Source organism: Peromyscus maniculatus, chromosome 4 (assembly GCF_049852395.1).
Source record: "Peromyscus maniculatus bairdii isolate BWxNUB_F1_BW_parent chromosome 4, HU_Pman_BW_mat_3.1, whole genome shotgun sequence".
Lineage (NCBI taxonomy): Eukaryota > Metazoa > Chordata > Mammalia > Rodentia > Cricetidae > Peromyscus > Peromyscus maniculatus.
Window position 1 is genome coordinate 91,543,592 of NC_134855.1, and position 22,139 is coordinate 91,565,730.

The following is a 22,139-nucleotide window of genomic DNA, read 5'->3' on the forward strand; positions in this document are numbered from 1 at the left end:
GGCAGAGATTGGTCTGAATCTCTGTGAGTTCAAGGCCACACTGGGAACAGAGTCAGGCAGGGTGGCACATGCCTTTAATCTCAGCACTTGAGATCTCTTGTCTTTGTTTGGAAAACACAAGTCTTTAATCCCAGGAAGTGACATGGCTGGGTGGAGAATGGTATATAAGGAATGAGGAGACAGGAACTAAGCAGCAGTTCAACTAAGACCCTCAGGGGTGAGGACTCACAGCCTTTCAGTCTGAGGATTCATGTGTGGAAACAGGATTGGCTGAAGAGTTGGCAAGGTGAGATTGGCTATAGCTTTTTCTGCTTCTCTGATTTTTCAGCTTTTACCCCAGTATCTGGCTCAGGGTGTGGTGGTATTGTGTTCCCTAAAATATTGTGCACCCTAATAAACTTATCTGGGGTCAGAGACAGAACAACCACAATATTAAACATAGAGGATAGTCAGTGGTAGCACAAGCCTTTAATTCTAGCATTCCAGAGGCAGAAATCCATGTGTTCAAGGATACAGCCAAACATGGTGACTTCACGCCTTTAATCCCAGAAAACGAGCCTTTAATCCCAAGGAGTGATGGCAGATAGCCGAAAGGTATATAAGGTGTGAAGACCAAGAACTAGAGGCATTTTGGCTGGTTAAGCTTTCAGGCTTCTAGCAGCAGTTCAGCTGAGATTCATTCTGGATGAGGACTCAGAAGCTTCCCGTCTGAGGAAACAGGACCAGCTGAGGAACTGGCGAGGTGAGGTAGCTGTGGCTTGTTCTGCTTCTCTGATCTTCCAGCATTCACCCCAATAACTGGCCTCAGGTTTGATTTTATTAATAAGAACTTTTAAGATTCGTTCTATATTTGTTATTATTATTATTATTATTATTATAAGAACTTTTAAGATTTGTGTTACAAAGTGAGGCAGTGCTGGCACATGCCTTTAATCTCAGCACTCGGGAGGCAGAGGCAGGCAGATCTCTGTGAGTTCAAGGCCAGCCTGGTCTACAAAGCGAGTTCCAGGAAAGGTGCAAAGCTACACAGAGAAACCCTGTCTCGAAAAACCAAAAAAAAAAAAAAAAGAGAGAGAGAGATTCATGTTACAGTTGAATTTCATTCCTCATTCATTCCCTTCATCACCCAATTTAACGTATTGAGAAAGTAAATGATCACACAGTCACAGGGTAACTTCCTTTAGGAAAGGATCCTATCCGAATCATGTCTGAAAAGGAGCTAATACTCCTCTGTACTTCCCTCACCAGATAAAATAAATAGAAAACAACCTGTGAATGGGAATCTACTCTGTGGAAAAGCAAGTCAAAAAGGAAGCAAGGACCTTCTATGAATGAAGTTCTCCATGTCCCTTGGTGTGAGCTCAGAGCCACACACCCTCCTTCTTGAGACTCACTTCTCATGGGAACAGAACATTCAGATGATTCAAACTCATGAGTCCCCATCATGCCTGGGGAGAGTAATGTGATTACTGTAAACCTCCTTATTAGTGTGACATTATCACTAGATTCAAACCACATACTCAAGGGAGACTATAAAAACAAGCCTTACTAATTTGTTGAAATGTCCAAATCGTGAAACCAAATTAAATTTTTCTACTTATACCCACCCATGCCTCAACCTGAGCAGCTTTATGGATTGACCTGACTGGGGCAACAATGGAATGAAGAAAGGACAGACAGACAGACAGGCACATTTACAGAAAGGCTGAGATCAAATGGGCCGTGTGCTATGATGGAGAGACACCAGCAGCCAGGAAACTCAGTGCATTTATTATATATCACTGAGCGAGGAGGCAGGTTTATTGTATATAGCTGAATGAAGAGGAAAAATGCAAGGAGGTGTTGGTGAATCATGGGCTCTTGCACTGAAGCTTCAGAGAACCACTGAGGCCAGCCAGTGTGTGACAGTGCTGGAGTCTCTGCAAGAAGAGGCCTCTGCGAGGCCAAGAGACCCTTGAGAGCCATTGCATGAGGCTTTGAAAGTGAAGCCTTGGTTATAGTGGTGACAGGAAAATGTTGGATATGGCAGAAGTGTAAGACATCTTCTAAAGAGAGCTGTATATATGGAGTGGAACAAGACCAAGAGAGACTCACATATTAGAATGTTTGGTCCCTGGTTGATGGTGTTGTTTGTGTGTCGGGGGGGATATGGAAACTCAAAGAAATGGAGCTTTACTGGAGGGAGCATGTCAATGGGAATGGGCTTTGAGGGTTCATAGGCTCACCTGCTTTCTAGTTGGTTCTCTCTGCTTCCTGTATGTGGCTGAAAATGTAATGTCAGCTTCCTGCTTGGGCCACCTTGCCTACCCTGCCATTGTGGACTCTCCATCTGGAGCCATAAGCCAAAATAAACTCTTTCTTCCTTGAACTGTTTTTGTCATGGTGTTTTGTCACAGTAGCAACAACAATAACTTATATAAAACCACAAAGGGTAAACCAGAGTTGGAGTCAAAGTGATGGGCAGGCTTTCTAACCTCAAATAGAGACCAGAAGCTGGGGCCTGAAGTACTGGCACAACACCTAACCTCAAATGATTAACCAGAACTGAGGCTTTGCTAGATTTTTTTTCATTTCTTGTAGTATTATAGACTTTTTGCTCCAGAAGTTCAAGGGTGGTTTTGAGAATATCCTTCATCTTTCCCTTGTCAATTTTTCCCTCTCTATCTTTTAAGGCGGGGAAAATAGAGTTCCGGTTGTTCTAGAGTCATTGTCAACTAATTCTAATGCCTGTATCGTCAGCCCCAAGTCACTTTTGACTGACTGATTCTACTCCCAGATTCATTTTCATTTTCCCCTTTCTTCAGATGACTGGTCATTTTTAATTGGATACCAGGCATTGTGAATTGAACTGTTTTTATATTCCCATAGGAATTCATTGCATCCAAAATGTGGTTAAGTTATTTAAAACTGATTTGGTCCTTTTGAGTCTCCCTTATTTTATGGGTTAGTGTAGAGCAGCAATGTATCAGAGCCAAATGTTGCCTCCTGGCAAGCCAGATCTTTTTGTAGAACTCCGTAAAGTAGTCTATAAATTACAAGGTTTATCCATCTGTCTTGTGGAGACAGGTGTTATCTTCAGCTTTTTGAGGCCATCTTCTGAGATCCAGGGGTCCCTTAGTGACATCCTATTAAGAATTATTTAAGTGTCTCAAGCCTGGAAATAGTGAGTTGGTTATGTTGAAACACAGGCCAAGCTCTCCCCACCCTTATTCCTGCCTGGCTGAACTTCCTGAACATGAGGAAGGCAAGTAGGGAATCACATATAAATTCAATCAGAGTCCTATTTCTGTTGGCTCCAAGCATTTTTAGTATCATAGTATATTCCTTCACTCCATGGAACACTGGAATCTATAGTTTTTGGCTCACTTCTCTATCAGTTACCTATTATAGGCAGTGTGTTAGTTTGTTTTTGTTTCTATGTATATCCCTGGCTGGCCTGAAACTCACTATATAGACAAGGTTGCCTTCAAATTTATAGAGATCCACCTGCTTCTGCCACCCAAGTGCTATGATCATAGATATATACTACAACACCTAGCACTAGTTGGTTATTTTAAGCATTTTATAGTGCTGGCAAAGTCTAAAGAATATATGCTGCATACAGTCAGGTCTCCCTAACACGGGTGAATCTGTGAACACAACCAACAGCAGATCAAAAGTTGCATCTGTACCAAACATGTAGAGAGCTGCCTTTATTATTTCCTGGATGATACAGCATAACATATACTCATCTAGTACTTGCATTGTGTAAAGTATAAGTATCCAAATATGGTTTAAAGTTTACATGAAGGTGTATTAGGTTATAGGAAAAGATGGTGTCATTTTATGCAAGGGAATAAGCAACCCTGTTTTTTGATGTCTCCTGTATAATAAGGGGTGACTGTACCAACCCTTTTCATTCCTCTTTTTCTTTACTCTTTTCCGGACCTTGGCTCTCCCTATGTATATTCAGACAGTCACAGAGCTTATTGCACCCTCAAGTGACACAGCAGGACATCTATACTCCCAATGTGGGCCTTTCTCATTTTTAACAGCACCTGCCTGTAGTTAAAAAAAAAAATAGCCAAGAGGGTGAACTCCTGGTTCTACGATTTGGAACTGATGTCCTTCTACTCTCATTCCTTAACCCTTCCCACTTTCATCAAAACTCCCACTGTCACTGACATGACCACATTCTCTTGTTGAGTCCTTGAGAGTTTTCAAATACAGAGTGTTCTTTACCTACTGGAACATTCTAGCCAATCTGTACGTGTATATGTGACCTAAGAAGAAGACAAATAGAGACCTTTGTCCCTTCTCTGAGGATGATGATTCTAGTCCCAACTGACAGAAGGAATTGAGTTGTAGGGAAACTTTGACAGATCCAGAAGGAAGCAAATGAGTGCCAGGTTTTTGGGAGCACTGCCTGTGAGTGGCATGAACTGCTATATGCCAATTCGCTTTTCTGCACCAGCTCATGAGCAAAGCAATATGATGACGAGAAAGGCAAAGAATGCTGTGAGATACAGGAACCATGAGCACCCCTGGTACCAATACTTACATTAGCTACTTACATTTTCTTTTCTTTTTTTTTTTTTTTGTTTTGTTTTGTTTTGTTTTGTTTTGTTTTGTTTTGTTTTGTTTTGTTTTTCAAGACAGGGTTTCTCTTGTGTAGCTTTGCGCCTTTCCTGGAGCTCCCTTGGTAGCCCAGGCTAGCCTCGAACTCACAGAGATCCGCCTGCCTCTGCCTCCCGAGTGCTGGGATTAAAGGCGTGCGCCATCACCGCCCGGCTCTTACATTTTCTTGTTTTCTTGCACAGAAAGAAGCAAAATTACTCAGAATTTCAACATCAGCTGTTGCATACAGGGAAGGGCCTGCAAATTTACTTGGATGGTTATCAATGTTTCTTTGGATCTTGCTGTTTCCCAGCTGAGACTGGTGCTTCTTCCTTATGTCAACAAGTATCAGGCATTCCTGCAGCTGCCAAGTGAAGGCAAACAGGAAGGGAACTGATTTCTCCCAATTGTAGTCAAGTGTTTTGGGGCCTGGGGGAAAGCAGCTACCTTCTTTTTAATACCTTGGGTTTGTAAATTGGTGAAGTATCCTGTCCCGAGCGAGGCCCAGGAGAAAATTCTAAGTTGTAGCTCATTACAGACTGGGGATGCCCAAGAATGAAGGCATAGAGGGGGCAATGCTGGAGGGATCACAAGGGAAGCCCATGGGGAAAGGCTTGTCTGAGGAGAAGAGGGCACAAAGCTTACATGCAGAGACAGCCTGTCTTTGAACTGCAGCTCTGCACTCAACAACTGAGTTATTTAAGACGAATTAGACTGTCTTCTCCCTAATGCTGGGTTCCTTTTTCCTACAAGGGATATTTTAGTTTTACTTCAGAGACTTAGAATTAAATTGATTAACATTAACAATTAGTATTTATGAGGCTTGGTACAGCCAACATTTCTGTGTCTTAAATATAAAAAGTCAGAAGTCAAAATGGCACTTGACAGATACTGACTCTTGTTAATGTAAGCAGAACTAGGCTTTTTAAAGAGAAAATTCGACAATGCATGGGATGGTTACAAGGAGCAGATGGGTAGGTCATAGTGCTGGTGCCACAAAGCCCCCACAGACAAGCAGGGCAAAAGGTTGTTGTCCTTGGAAGTGGGAGGGAAATGCCTCCACTCTCCCACCAGAAATTCTATAGCCTTCCTACTTTCACAAGACACTCACCTCTGATTCCTTGTTTTGGGACAGGTGGAGGCTGCTATCTGCAGTTAGGATCATATTTGTGGGAGGGTAGGCTAAGGCTCACCTTACAGTTGCAAAAGTTTCTCTGATCAGTAGGAAGCACTACCTCACAAAGTTGGAGAATCATAGTGAGAAATCAAAAAAAAAAATAAATTAATTGGTCTGGAGCACTGTTATGGCTAGTCTTACCTATGTACTTGAATACATCTAGAATTAACTAAAAACCCAAGTGGCTGGGTATATCTGTGAAAGATTTTTTCTTAAATCATTTGAAGTGGGGAAGACCCACTTTTAATCTGGATCTTTTGAAGCAGGAACCACCTATAATCTGGACCACACCTTCTTCTGGCAGCCTACAAAAAGGACATGGACAAAGGAAGCTTGTTCTCCTTGCCTGTTTGCTCTCACTGGCCAGTCCATTCATTACTTCTTTGGGATTTCAGAGTGTACTGAAGACCAGCTGAGCCATCCAGCCTTGAGGACTGAACAACTACTGGATTCTTGGACTTTCTGCTGTTAGACAGCCATTGTTGTACTAGCCTGTAAGCCAGTCTAATAAATCCCCTACACACACACACACACACACACACACACACACACACACACACACACTCATTCTATCAGTTCTGTTCCTCTAGAGAATCCCAAGTAATACAGGCACCAAGGAAGAAGGATTATTGTATTAAATGAATGAAACATCAGATCCCCATGCAAGGATAAACAATCACAGGCTATGTACACATTTTTATTGATCAATTCTGGGTGAGTTCCTGAAAGTGTAAGGTAATGGAAATGTATAGAAGACAAAATCACCTAGATTTATTTAAGACTGAGCAGGGCAAAGCACTCTGTCAGTTTCTCCCTCCAGGCCCAGGTCCTTCATCTACTGTAATCTTACCCCCTTCCCAAGCCCAAGCACTATTTTGCACAACTTTTTTTTTTCACTCAATAAACTATTGCTCATTGTCTGGCAGACTGATCAACCCTGCAACCATGCAGGCCCAGAACCAGGGTTTTGTGCTGGCCCACCCCAACATCCACACCAGTGTTGGTGCAGCAGAGGCCAAGGGCCTCAAACCAGACCAATGACTCTTTTCGATAAACGCCTGCATGTGAAAATAAAGGGATTTACTTCGTGACTCACTGTGTCACACTGCAGCTTCCATGATAAGATTTTCCGTTTCTTCCTTTTCCCCCTCTTTTTCTCTTAAATTTTATTTTGTTTTATTTTTGGTGGGACAGGAAATGGGTGGGATAGGAAGGTATGATGGGAAAGACACAAGAATAAACAAATAAATAAATGTAAAAACAAAACAAAAATGAAACCATTGCTCATTGTCTTGCTGTGGTGCTCATAGATAATCAACCATTCATGTGTGATGTCTCCTAGGGAATGTTTGCTTCCAAGAGTAGAACCGAGCATTTGAACTCTGAGAATGGCAAAGTTGGGCATCCCTTTTTTGATTTCACACATTAAAAGCTTTCTTAGCACACTGTAAAATCACATGAGAGAAAACATCTGCTTATAGTGTCAACTAGCCTGATAAAGGATTTATCTTCATCTATTTTCTAAAACACTTTCTTTACAAAGAAAAGAAACTTATTTCTGAAGGCTGTGGAGTTGAAGATTAAAAGCTGCATTTGATTAAGGTTTATTTATGTATTTAGTTTTGCATTTTAGTACAGAGTCTAGTCCAAGTTGGTCTTGAACTTGTGAACCTCCTGCCTTGCCCTCCCAAGTTCTGGGATTACAGCTGTGCTCCACTGTAACCAGCTAAAGTGAGGTCCTTCTTGCTTTATCATAGCATGGCAGAAAACATCGCAAAAAAGAGGGGGAGGAGGAAGGAAAGAAGGACAGAGGGAGAGAGAAAGAGAGAGGATTGTATTTTTATTACAAACCTACTTTAAGATAATAACATCAATCTACTCATGACTTCAGATGTCCTTGTGACCTAGTCACCTCCAAAGGGTGACCTAGTCACCTCCATGGTTCTTGACACCATGATATCCAGTCTCAAATTACAGTGGACCCTATTCTTATGGCTGGCTGGCAGTAAATGACTCAGATCTGTCTACAGACAAAAGGCTTCTTAAGATCACCACTAAGTACATGCCCACACTTCTAGTCACTTTTTAAACCATCTGCCTTCTGTCCCATGAAGACACAGCCTCCCTTAAAAACCCAGTTCACCATGTTCGTTCCTCTCTCATAGGTTAAAAATAGCACACTGCTCAATGACCTCAATAATTTAGAATTCATGAATAAATAACTTGCCCAGGAGGCTACACTGGGGCTTCTATTTTTACCTAGAGTCTCTCACCAAGCAAAGTGACCTCTCCCAAGGACCCAACAGTGGCACCTATTGGCCCTCTGGCTTCCAGGGGAATGGCCAGTCAGTGCAATCTTTCTTCAAGGACTATAATGGATTGATAGACACTGGACTTCAGACTGTGCAAAAATTTAGGCATGCATGCCTTGCCAGGAAGTCCTAGACATTGTCCTGGGGGGAAGAGCTTCCGTCTCTCATGCGCTTCCACCTTGATATTTTTGCCCTGTCTTGAAGCCAATGAAGCCAACTAACCATAGATAGAAGCCTATGAAACCTTGAGCCAAAATATGTCGTTCATACTCAAATTGTTGCTCCTGGATATTTGTGACAGCAGTGAAGAGTCTGACCGACACATATGTCTTCAATGGCCATCACTTTCTCCATTTCTGTCTTCTCTGACAACTTCTGACAAAACCACCAGGAGTAAATGTCAATTCAAAATTCCTTGGTCTGAAATTCTTAATTATTACTGTGTCACTGAGCCAGGATACCCACTATGGTCCATCCTTACTGTACAAAACAACTGTGATGTGTATTCATAACTACAGTGTATGTCAATCATCAACACCAACCTTCAAATTGCTTCTTTCTTATTGTCAAAAAGTAAAACTCAAAATTTTCAGGCAAGCTGTTCAAGAGTCTATTTAGCTTCTTATTTTGCCTCATGATTATATCTTCAACCAACACGATCAAAAAGGTAACCCCTGTTAGAATTACTCAGAGAAGAATAGTACATTAATTCGTTTATAAATGTTTATTAAGAATCTTGTATGGGCTAGATTTTGATTGAAACACATTCAAGAGTTCTGACTTTGAGAATCTGTAATTCTAGGATAAAGTTTCAGTGGCTCTATAAGATTCCTTGGATTTTGTAGAGTAGAGATGTGAAAAAGCTACTTTCAATATCATGTGAAAAACAGAGGTAAGAATAATAGCAGTGTATGCTGATGTGGTGAGTAAATATGTCAGAGAGGAAAGGGAGAACTCTGGAAACCATGAGAAATGTGAATGGATGAGTAGACTAGTCTCGGATGCCTCAAAAACCAGGCAGAGGAGTTCCAGGTTGGTCCCAAAGAGAGAAAAAGCTCTTGTTACAATCCTGAGCTGGGGTTTGTAGTGAAGAAAATAGTTTCTTTGGGGTAAGAAATCAGTCGTCTTCTTCCTTGAGAGTGAACCATCTCTCTTGTTATATGCAATTTAAAGAAAATCAACACTTGCCATCACAGTCAAAAGTAACCTCCCTCTGGCCTAGATGCAGCGCACAGAAACAGGACTGCAAGGCACCCCTCTCCACTTTCACAGTTCTCCTTTTCTCTGTAGCCCTCATCTCTCAGATCCACAATGATGCGGGTTGCAAGATGTTCCAAAGGCTGCTAATAAGATGCAGCAATAATGTATTCAGCTCATAGCCTTCGCTAGAAACCACACTACCCACCTCCTGGCTGCATTGCCAAGGTGCCTTGGGGGAGCGCACAAAGTCTGAGAGGGGCATAGAGAGAAAACAGGCCTCACCTAGGAAGGGCATCCCTTCTCTTCAGGCCTTTGCGGGGCATGGCTTCTCATTGACACATAAAGTCAGAATGAATGAGGGAAGCCAGGCAGGGAAGGAGACAGAAATGATTGAGGACAGAAATAATTTAGGAATAAAGAAGGGTAAAACAAGGAGAGACTTAATTATGCAAAGGGCACCTGGAGAATAATTGGCATTTCTGTTCATCATCTCAGAGTACAGAACAAGGCTTAGGCAGACTTGCAGCCACGGGACTGTGATCCTGCGATGTCTTCATGGGCCAACTTACTTCTTAAGGATGGGGTCCATAACAAGCCACAGCATACAACTGTTAAAGATACCAGAGTGCTACTCCCAAATATGGGTGGCATAAGGATTATTTTAAGGTGATTATTTCTGAGAAACTGTAAACACAGAGGGGGAAATGTGAAAACAGAGGAGTTACTGTATTTTATGAGGAGCGTACATCCCTACAGGAGATTCCATTTGAATCTATTGGTATTTTCCTCTCTTTTCCCAGGAAGAGGGAGCTGGCTGAGACACTAGAGACTTACCAGTGGTGAAGGCTGCAAATTAAATATTTTTTTTATTTGTTTTCTGTAAGTTTCCTTACATTTTTCCTTCTTGGTTTCAGAAGACAATAATACTTAAGTCTGAAATCAAAGGCACTTCTTCCGAGTTTACTTTTGGACATTTCCCTGCCTGTCCCCACCACTCCCCGTACATAACACAAGTGCACGTGTTATTATGCACTGTCTGACATGCTCTTGCTAATCTGTCTTTTGGCACTAGGAGTCCCAGATAAGAACTGTGAAGCTTAGAAAATTGTTTTCCCTTGCTTGCTAATGCAAAGGCTGTTGACAGGCCAGGTACCTAAGAAGGTGGCAAGGCTGTGAAAGCCACCTCCCTAGCTTCCTAGGGCAGCATCAACCTGTGTTTTCCTGAAGTGGGCTAAGAAAGGTCACAGGAGAAGACAGGAGAGGGCACTAGTTTGATTTCTCAGGTCCTTCATAACCAAGGAATCATGCCTTTTCCCCCCTTTCTAGTTGAGTTAAAAGAAGTTAGTCCAATTTTATTAGAGTAATTAGGTCTGGGGTGGGTTTGTGTGAATCTTCCCATTCTGCCATCTCCTTATTGCCTGTGTCTGAGATTTCCTAGGTTTGCCTGTCTCAAAAAACCAATCCAACAAACCAATCAACCAACCAACCAAACAAACAAAAACCTATACTTGACCACTCCAGATCTCATGACACCTGCCCTTCTCTCATAATCTGCAATATGTTTGGTTTGAGTTGTACATCTGAATCCTTGAGAAGACATTAGTTTGTATTGTATTATTTATGACTGATCATGTAGTGGGTAGCCATTCCAGCTTTGATCTGGAAATTCTAACCCCCATTGAGGCTTCGGCAACTGTCGCACCTACAAGGCGGAGCCAAGGGAGGTGCCTGGAGACCCGAAATCTGGATGCTCCAGCGCTCTCTCTGTTCCTGGACCCTTGACAGTGGAGGTTGACCAAGCAGAGCTCCAGAGAACACCACTGGACTCAGATCCACCTTCCCCAGACCCTGCGACCTATCTATCCCTTCATTTGTAAGTTACCCATTAAATAAATCTTCCTTTTAACTACGTGGAGTGGCCTTAATAATTTCACCAATATGATCAAGTATTGTTTCTTTCTTTTCTTTTCTTTTTTCTTTTTTCTTTTTTTTGATTTTTCAAGACAAGGTTTCTCCATGAAGTATTGCTTCTTAATCCCCGTTTGTTACCAATTCAGCATGGCAATATTTTTGAACATTGTCATTTTCTCCTAGAGCCCTCTGCAGGATTCAAGAGCTAGAGTAAGAGAAACACCAATTTCATGTGTGATTCGATTTATTAAGATTTATGAAGCATCTACTGTGTGCAAGTGCTTTAGAATCTTTGCTCCCAAAGATGAGCATGTTAGTAAAATAGTCTATCAGATAACTGTACATTTCATTTGTCATGGGTACTTGTTGGATACTTCTAATGACAGAAAAATTATTATTGAAAGCAGTTTTGAAGCTAGTTCCCTGCCTATGGAAAAGAAAAGTTGGAGGAGAAAATTTATTTGAAAATGAGCATGAATTTTCATCAGAAAGCTAGTATTGGAGAATATTGCATAGGCTTTGCACACTGGTGGCTGTTCTGACTGCTGCAGCTAGGTGACTGTAGGAACCTGGGGAGAACCAGAGAAGAAATGGAGTGCAGTTGGTTTTATTATTCTCTGGAAAAATCAGCCCACAGACCTCTGGTGGTAAATTGTTATGCATAACCAGGAACCTAAGGGCAAGATCCCAGGAACGATGCATCTAAAAAGCAGAGACACACTAGACTGTGGTGAGAAACTTTAACTCAGCTCTGACTGACAGCAGCTAAGGACTGTTGAACACACAGATCTCTCAATTTCTTCAACTCTTTCTCCTATATCATCTTTGGGAATATAACATCTTGGAATTTGTCATATTTATTTAAAGAAAGTATGACTGCAGATGGTCCTCAGCTTAGGATGGTTCAACTTGTGATCATCTGAATTTCAAATGATATATTTTCAATAGAAACCATACTTTGAATTTTGGTCTTTTCCTGGGCTAGTGACATATTGGAAGACACTGCTGTGGCATTGGTGGCAGAAGCTGTTTCCAGTCAATCACACAATCACCAGAGTAAACAAAGGGTATTCTACACTGCCCGGTATTGCTAAACTGTGCTGTTCCATAGACTAGGTATTCCAAATACATTTTCTACTTAGGATAGCTTCAATTTATAAAAGGTTTATTGGCCTGTACTCCATCATCAGTCAGGAGACTTCTGTGTTGAGTGAAAGACCATAGAAGTATCTCCATTAAGCTTGTCCATGAAGTACCATAGACAGAATTGTTTGTTAGTGAGGATTTGATAGCTCACTTTAATTGTAGTCAAAAGCTGCAACTGGGAAAAGCTCCACTTAAATGATAAAACTGTGAGAAATCCTAACATTTGTCATAAATGTGACATCATGCAATTACATGATCAATTAGACCCTAGTCAAATGCCCACCAAAGACAATGGTCACAGTTTCATCTTCAACAATTCAGAAACCCTTGAGAATCTCATGGTATCCTAGCATTCTTCTTAAGAGACATTGCTTTGATTATGAAATTCTGGACATTTGAAAATCTGGACATTTGAATTTTCTGGTTATTTGTATATAATGGCAGTGTTATCATAAATCAAAAAATAAGAGGTAGAATTTAGGTTTCAGATATGTGTTTCTTACTTCTATTAGCTTTCCTTGGGGTTCTTCATACTTTTGCATTGCTATTATGTTATGGTAACTATAACAGCAGTTGAATATTTCTTACTTATGCTATCTGAAGTTCTCAAGACCTTTCATATACTGGCACACATGGGAACTGATTGTACATGAATGGCTCCCTGAGAAAATGGGGGAGGCTGAAGAGTAAGCTAGATCCCTCATCTGTAACTCATCTGGACACTTGGGTAGGGTAGTCTGGAAACATCCTTTAAGGAGCCACCACATTCATGGATCTCTACCCATCATGGAAACATGTTGCCCTTCATCATTTCCATTGTCTCAGAACAGCCTTGTGAGTGAAAGGGCAATTCTAGGAGTTGAAAAGTGATGAGCAGTCTCACGGAAAGGAGGAGCTGGCACAGGTTTCTAGGAGACAGCAGCTGCTGTCCTTAGGGAATTTTGCTGACAGTATGAGAGTAGAGCATGATGTCACAGGAACCCTGGCTTGGCCAGCACAGTGTGGCATCCAAGGCAGCTGATCTCTTCATCCAGTTTGAAAAGATTTCTCCTCCTACTGCTCTCCCACCCTCCTCTTCTCCATGCCAATCTGAGTGATAATTGTAAAACCACGCAGCTCCTTTCAGAAGTAGGCCATGAGATCCAGGGCTGGGTGTTATCATGGCTGGCATGCTGCAATTATCTCTGAGGATGCTCAGATGACAGCATAATGCATGTGGTGCTTTGTGCTAAAAAAGTCAATGCCAGTGGCCTGGCCAAAAGCAAAACTCCCTAGAGATCCAAACACAATCTTAGTGTGCCATATGATCTGCTTAGACCCCAAGGTATGGCCACCTTTCCTCATCATCAAGATTCTTCCTGTGAAGCAGGAGCATTAAGCCAGTCTTTGGGAAGCCATGAAAATAAGACATTCTTCTCAAATCAGGACTGCTTAGCTTTTAACAGAGTGGTGAATGATGCTTTCTTAGGTGCCCATGTCAGAGTCCAGAATTCAGATTTATCTGAACTTCAGGGGAGAATGTCAGCCTGAGAATAGGATTTTAAGAAAGTCTGAATTCTAAGTGTAACATTTTGTAGCTGTGTGACTCTTGAGAATTTTAATTACTTTCTAACATTAATTCTAAAAAAAGTAGCATAATATTACTTTCTTTTTATTAGGAAATTTTCTATTCATTTTATATACCAACTTTCATAAAACACAATAAAATTATATGACTAAACAAACACAAATGTAATATTTAATTTAATTTAATGTCAACAGTAAGTTGTTGCTATCACTATCACAAAACTCATAATTATTGTCATATGTACCAAGCAGGTTTTTCAGAAGGGCGCTCTTAGAAGAAAAGTAGTCACATCCTTGCTAAATTCTATATTGCAGTCTATATACTTTATTGCTATTTTCACTTGTTAAACTGTTTTTAGCACTGAACAAATCTCATGACTATCATACAGATAATTAGATCATGATACCAATCATAACCTCAACAATTTTAATAAGTCATGTTTGTGATGAGGTTGAACTGCTGATTCCTGTGGTGATACTGTATTCCCCAAAATATTATGCACCCTAATAAACTTATCTGGGGTCAGAGACAGAACAACCACTAGATACAAAGACTAGAAAATGGTGACACTCACACCTTTAATCCTAGCATTCCAGAGGTAGAAATCCCTCTGGATTTCTGTGAGTTCAAGGCCATATTGGAAACAGCCAGGCATGGTGACACACACCTTTAATCCCCAGAAGTGAGCCTTTAATCCCAGGGAGTGATGACAAAAACAGAAAGATATATAAGGCATGGAGACCAGAAACTAGAAGCATTTGGCTGGTTAAGCTTTTAGGCTTTCGAGCAGCACAGTTCAGCTGAGATTCATTCTGGATGAGGACTCAGAAACTTCCAGTCTGAGGAAACAGGATCAGCTGAGGAACTGGTGAGGTGAGGTAGCTGTGGCTTGCTCTATTTCTCTGATCTTCCAGCATTCACCCCAATAACTGGCCTCAGGTTTGATTTTTATTAATAAGACTCTCTAAGATTCCTGCTACAGATTCCAAACAAAATGACAATTTTAGAACACATACTACCTGCCCAAGTAACTTGTGAACACAAATGTTCCTTCAAGACCTTAGGAAGTTCAATGATTTTCTTATTGGGGAAGTTTAAGGAACTGGAGAGATGGCTCAGAGGGTAAAGAACTTGCCATGAAATCTGAGGAATTGAATTCTCATCAGCTCTGGGTTCAAGAGAGAGACCTTGATTCATTATGTGAGATGGAGGAGAGTGATTGAGGAAGATAACGTATGTCAACCTCTGGTCTATGTGCACACATGTTTAGGGACAGCTGGGGCACATGCTCACACAAATACCACAACCCTATACACTTACCTCTTGCAAAAGAAACATTTGAAAATAGGGTCGAGGAAATGGCCCAGTTGGTAAAGTGCTTGCCACCCATGCATGGGTACCCAAGTTTGAATACCTAACACTCATGTTTAAAAAAACAAAAACAAACTTGGCATGTCTTTGTGTATCTGTAATTCCAGAACTAGAAAGGTAGAGACAGAAGGAACTCTGGTACTTGTTGGTCAGCTAGTTGTGGAGTTGGTGAGCCCAAGTTCAGTGAAAGACCCTGCCCCAGAAATAAGAGGTAGAGATAAAGACATCCAGTGTTGACAAACACAACACATACATGCACAAATGTGCATATATACTGTGCACATACCAACATACACATACATATAACCATCTCAACACACACACACACACACACACACACACACACACACACACACACACACACAAGCTATTAGAAAAGTTTAAAACAATGAATATGATAGTTGGTGTTTTGATATTGCCGTTTTTTTGTATTAAAGACTGTAGATTAACTTTGTTTTTGTTTTTCGAGACAGGGTTTTTCTGTGTAGCTTTGCGCCTTTCCTGGGACTCACTTGGTAGCCCAGGCTGGCCTCGAACTCACAGAGATCCACCTGGCTCTGCCTCCCGAGTGCTGGGATTAAAGGCGTGAGCCACCACCACCCGGCTTTTGTTTTTTATTTTTCTGTTTTTGTTTTTGTTTTTGTTTTGTTTTTTGGTTAGATTAACTTTTTATATTGTTGAACCATCAAGAACAGGATAGTTTCCCCTATCCTGTTACACGACTATTTTAATTTGCTACTGAATTGCCAGCCTGAAAAGCCTTTGACTTGCTCATTATTCAGAAATAAGCAGCTGCTTTTCACTATGATCTGAGTTCCTAATTCAGAGACACTTTTATCTTAAGTCATGTGGAGACAGAGCACCGTTGCTTATCCTGAGGATAAGCTGCTTACAGCTGGGGATATTTAAGGCAGCCTTAATGTGTACTCAAAAGCTCATTCAAAGAAAACAACGGAAAAGACAAAGACAGGGCCAGTGAGACAGCTCCGCAAAGCCACATCTGTGCAAGTCTGAATTTGAGCCCATTTCCAGTGACACACCTCCTCTATCAAGTCCACACCTCCTCAACTTCCCCAAACTGGAGACCAAGAACTCAAACATATGAGCCTATGGGGCCGGGCCATTCTCAATCAAACCTCCACCTTACATTTCCTGTGGAGATCCCTGACCCTCACCTTTAGTTCTGATGGCATCATCTTAGAGCTTGAATTAAGCCACATCTGTAGTATGGGGAATCTGTGCTTGCACACTCATACTGGCTTCTGAGAGCATCTTCCTTGCACTGGCATGTGGAAAGTACACCATGTAACAACCATTGACTCTGAAGTTTGGGTTTTCCCTTGTGAACATACTCCAGAAGTCAAATACCTCTGTTACAAATGAAAGTAAGATGGACAGTCTTTACACTCTGTCATATTTTTCTATTGTCTTGGTCAGGTTGGAGAGATTTGGGAAGCAGTACAGAGTGGACCCTGAGTCAGATTTGTTATCTTTCCCCTAATGAGCTGTCGTCCTCTCGGTCAGCAGTGTATACTCTTGAGTCTAGTTACCTCATCTCAGTAGATTGATTGCAAGAGTTCAATCAGATAATGCATGGAAAACTGTAGACATCAGAACACATTAAGGGTACTAGCAATGACTAATATTCTCATGTTTACTGGGCATGAGACTCTGCTGAGCACTTAGAACAATGATGCATACGCATATTCTATGTGTGAAGGGCCCTTTGCAGTCCAACACACTGGGAAAGAGGGGTTAAGTGGTTTATACAAACTGGGACAGTATTAAGTGCTGAAGCTAGAAGTCTTATTCCAGAAGGCAAGCTCATTACCACTCTGTGAAATTGATTATATTCTTACCCAATAAAAATGACCACCTTAGGTTGTTACTACTGAAAATCAAATCCTGATACAAGTCTAAACATTAGCTTGGGGTTTGAAGTAGTTAGTTTCAGGCCTAAAGACTCAAGGATGAATGGGCAATGAACTTTTTTTTTTTTTTTTAGAGAAACTCATAAGATAGGAGCAAATCTGAATCAAAAGAAATAAGTTATTTGTAGAGAGTGAATTGAGTCTTCATTTCCTCAGTTGTAAAATGTTCTTTTACATGTCATGGGTCTTTATAAGCATAAGAAAGGGTCATTATGAAAAGTGTTTAGCAAGTTACCCCAAGGTCATTGGCATCCTCTTCAATTCAGCACCAACGGTGCCTGACAACATGGCAGATAATGGTCCAAAATTCTCTAAGTACTCAAAATTTGGTGCTCCTTAGTGATCATCTTTGGGGATTAGATCTTGTCCTCCCATTTAAACAATGAACAAAAAGGAGAAAGAAGAAGATGAGGAGGAGAAAGATAGAAAATCATGAAAATAAGTTTACAACCTGACTATTTTTTAGCTGCCTTCTAACAGGGGGAAATATAGCTCAGGAATGGCTGCAGATGCAGATTGAGGAGACTTGATCTTTGTTTTTTATCGCCTCAGTGCCCTCCATTCCTAAAGTGTTTGCATCACACAGAACTCTGAGAAGTGATACAGAAGGGGGCAAAGGGTTGGTACAGAGGATCAATTCAGCAGCTGAGTCTAGTTCTCCCTTATAGTTCTTTCTAGGTGTAGTTTATTGGTCCTTGACAGTCTCTACATGTGCCGTGGAAGTCATTCAATTCTAGTAAAATTGTCTCTAGTGGGGGCCAAGCCACAGTTCCAACTCCTGCCTCACTTTCCCTGTCATGAATTCTTTCTCCGAATTCTTTGGGTTGTGTTCATGAACAGACCCCATCCCTCACAGTGAGATCAGTGTCCTGTTCTGTCTTCCTTAGCTCCTCCACACAGTAACAGGAGACCATGGAATAGGACTCAGAAAGTCCATCTGTGAGAGGTAGTCAATTTCTGGTGAGGACCGAAACTGTCTGGCTGTAACAACAAGAAGAAAGGGTTCCCTCAGTCTCCAGTTTGGTGGAGCAGAAAGGACCACAGGAGATGTTCTTCACCTGCAGAGGAAAGCATCTAACATCAAGATTTAAAGGAGGAAATGGAGGCAGAGATGACAATTTTCTACTCCCTCTTCTCTCAAAGATTATAGTTCACGTCTGGCCATCTGTTTCACCCTGAAACAGGATTCCAAATCCCTTAAAGACAACACCAAGAGCAGCCAGAGTTCTATGTGACATTGGCATTATGCCTGTTTCAAATGTCTTGTCAACTGTTATCTTTTGATCCTTCTGGTGTTACAAAGATAAGAATAAAAATTTTGAGAGCATTTATTGCTGTTTTTGTTGGGATGTTATATATGATCATTGCCCAAAATAAATCAGACAATACCAGAAAGTGTAAACAATTAGAGATCACACAATCTTGCCATTTAATGGGGAGATTTTCAAATACTCATTATATAAGTTAACACATTATCAGAAAAATCACGGTGTCTCTGTAGCCTGTTTTTTTGTTAATCAGTATAGTCTCAGTATTTTATAATAGAACATTTAATACTGCTTTATCCTTTTGAAAAATTCTCCCAACACATCGCATCCAGTAGAAGCTACTTTATTTGACCAATTTCTTAATGCTGAGCATTTAGATAGTTTTGTTTTCTTCAGGGAAAAATACATCCATGTGCATTTGACCAACCTTTGTAAACATCATGTTTAAGGGAATTTTCTTTTTTTAACTAAATTTTTTTCATTTATTTTATACACCAACTACAGTTTCCCCTCCCTCCTCTCTTCTGAGAATTTTCTTTTCTAGTACATAATTATAAAGTCTCCTTGTTTAATAATATTATTATACTTGATGGGAATTAACAGATCAACAAATATTTAATAAAGAACAATTCATCATTAGCACACACAAAAAGAGGTACTTGGGATCAAAGGGGCTTTGCATTCTTTTACTTCCTTGTCAACTATCATTACATTACCTTAGAAAATTTTCAAGGAGTAGAATTACTTCCTCTTCTTGTGTAAACTGAGGCATAGAGGTCAGTGGCTTCCTAATGCTAACACAACCACCTGTTTTGAAACACCAACTGAGGTGGACTTGTGAGGTTCTAAGAAACCGCTTAAGCTGTAGATCCTATTTTTAGGCAGACTGAAGAAGGGAGGTGTGTAGATCTTGAGCCCACAGCTCTATCTCTGTGGTCCTTTTTTGTTCTTGCTGATGGTACCTGCAGTTTGACATAGAGCTATCTGCTAAGTCAGAACTACTTGTTTTAGATTTCCTTAATGGCTCCATATTTTTTTCCTGGTAATCAGTCCTTTCCACTACAAATATTAAAACTTCACCATGTAGATCACAATCAGAGGCTAGCTCTGGAGTCTTTGGACAAATTTTGGGTTGTTTTTGTTTTAGCTGGAAACAGTCCCTGCTTATGATTCTTTGTGGCTAGTGGCAGGCACTCCCTGATGACCACTAGGCGTCAGACTTTCCCATCCCTCTTCTAATGGTGCTATTTGTTCAGTAATTAACTCACTTGCTCAGTCATGAGCTCTTTATCTAAGGAGACTTCTTTGCCATCACATGAACATGGTCATTATGAGGCAGAAGCCTAGTAGATTTCAACAGTACTGATTAAGCCTGGTTGTTTCCAGGTTACTAGCTTTTCAAAAGAGCTCCTCACTGTAAAGCAAGTAGGAGGCAAGAGAAATACCAATGACCATACTTTCACCATTCCTAGGGAGAGCACAGAATTCCATTCCTTGTCACTATTGTGTAGATAACTTCACTCTCATTGCTAATAGGATGCTGGCAGAGACAGCTCCGAGCATTCCTTATTCATCTTGAGGAAAATTAAATGCCAACATAGTAACAGGGTTTGCATTCTGAGTCGGTAAGTTGAAATAGAATGATACACCACCAGCTACTCATTCAGTGTCCACTGCATAGAGGGGCACTGCACATAAGGATGAAAAAAGGATATTGTTTTATACATTCAGCTGAGAAACTATTCAATAAGTGTTTATCAAATAGCCAGTAAGGATCAGGAAAGTGACATGAAGTTAACACATGGAACTATAGCTTTCATAATAACCCAAGAACACTTTAATCCTGCACAAGATGCTTGAGAGAAGGCTGTAGAGAAGGTATTGAAGTCATGGCCAATGTTTTCTAACCAAAATGACTTTCTGATGGATTCCCCCATCACTTCTGGAGGACCTCAGTATTACAGCCTCATCTTTTCCCCCATTTTATTCTCTCTCTACCTGACATCCTTAGGAAAAGGAGACAAACAATCACCTCATCTTAGACATGGAGAAACAGAGAAAAATAGACGATTTTTTCCAAATCACAAAGGAGGACAGAAACCAAACTAGATCCTTTCTCTATTTCAGAAACTGCCTCATGGGATGCCATGAAAGTGGTTTTCACCCAGGATATAGATAATAACACCAAATACAGCATCTTGGAGAGAGCTGCTACTTAACAAATATAAACAGACTAGTGAATGAAAACAAAGCTTTGTTTTAAAAAACAGTTCTCATGATGCCCAGAACACTGACTACAATGTTTCTGAGAAGGAGATCTCATCCTGGAGACATCTTCTCCGCTTCCTGTCCAAGATACAGAGGACTAGCACTTCTGGACAGGTGCTAACTCACTTGAGCAAATATACTGGCAGTGATTTCCCAAAGCGTATTGGAGACTTCAGAATTTCTCTGACTCAGACAGCCCATGGTCTGTAACAGAAAGTCCCTCAGACCTTTTAAATTTGATCCAGGAATCGCAATCACCAGAGTCTCTCTCTGAAGAAGAGGGTGTTTCCCATCTAAGTATTTGAGCTTTGCTGAACAACTCTAGCATCTAAAAAGTAGTGTTTATAAAAGACCTGGGTTATAAAATGATGAGATAGATCAGTCTTTATATATCTATTTTACAGATGAGGATGCAAGGACAGTATGGCCTCCATTAGTTTATCTTTGACATTATTGTTTATATGGTATCAATGAAAAATCTATCGGTGGCCCAGTTGTGAATACAAAGCAGAGTAACGGAGATTTAATTTTTCATAGAGTAGCTGGCTCTTCAGTTACTTCCTTAGTTAAAGAATTCTATCCCATATTCTTTATATATCCTACTATCATTCTTTATGACCTCCTACCTTGACATAGGCTTAAATAGCATCCTGTAGGGGGGTCTCATCTTCAGATGGTACCGAGAAAATAATCTAGGTTATTTTGACTGACTGCCTTGAGAATCCAGTGGAAGAAGAAAGGTTAATCCAAGAGAAGAAAGAGAACATGTTAATTCTCTACTTCATTCATTTCATGTGATAAAGAAGAGCTACAGACAAACTAGACCTTAATGACATGTAAAGAGTGCCTTCCTGCACACCCAGCCCTCTGTGTGACTTGTACAAACCTGTCAAGCATGATATTCATCCTTCTTTCTTTGGTATATATCCTAAGTTCTTTTTGAGAAAAATTTCACTTTCAGAGAAGTGAAGATTTATCAAAGGAACCACCTTCCCACTGTGACTGGGAGGTTCTCCCTGTCTTCACCACAAAAACATGCACAGTAAATACATTGTCAGTCTCCTCTGCACTTACTCTAGTATTCCTGCCAAAACAAACCACCAGAATCACACACGAAAGAAGAATAGTGCTGGCCTTTACCATCTTCGTAGTTCCTGAATTTCAGCCCTTCTCTTTGATGAATAATCCCATTCCAGAGTCTTCACCCTGAGAGCTACATTCCTTTCTCTGTGTCACAGTTCCTGAACAGAGAAGTGACAGCGCTAATCTAGACATCCAACCACAGGAGCCAGCATCACTTTACCTAACAGACTTGGTTCTCTTGATTCAGTTGGACTTCCAACATGAGTCATCTGAAAAATTGAACTGGGCAGCAGAGCTCATGAATAACCA

The 22,139-nt window shown here is 40.8% G+C and overlaps 1 long non-coding RNA gene across 1 annotated transcript in view; it reads left to right on the forward strand.

The window, feature by feature from the left end:
- The window catches only part of LOC121828777 (uncharacterized), a 67,144-nt gene extending 65,872 nt beyond the window's left edge, over positions 1-1,272 (forward strand). Inside the window, exon 3 of the long non-coding RNA XR_006071332.2 lies at positions 1,249-1,272. This is a non-coding gene — a long non-coding RNA (uncharacterized LOC121828777). The remainder of the gene's footprint in view (positions 1-1,248) is intronic.
- Positions 1,273-22,139: the final 20,867 nt, after the last annotated feature.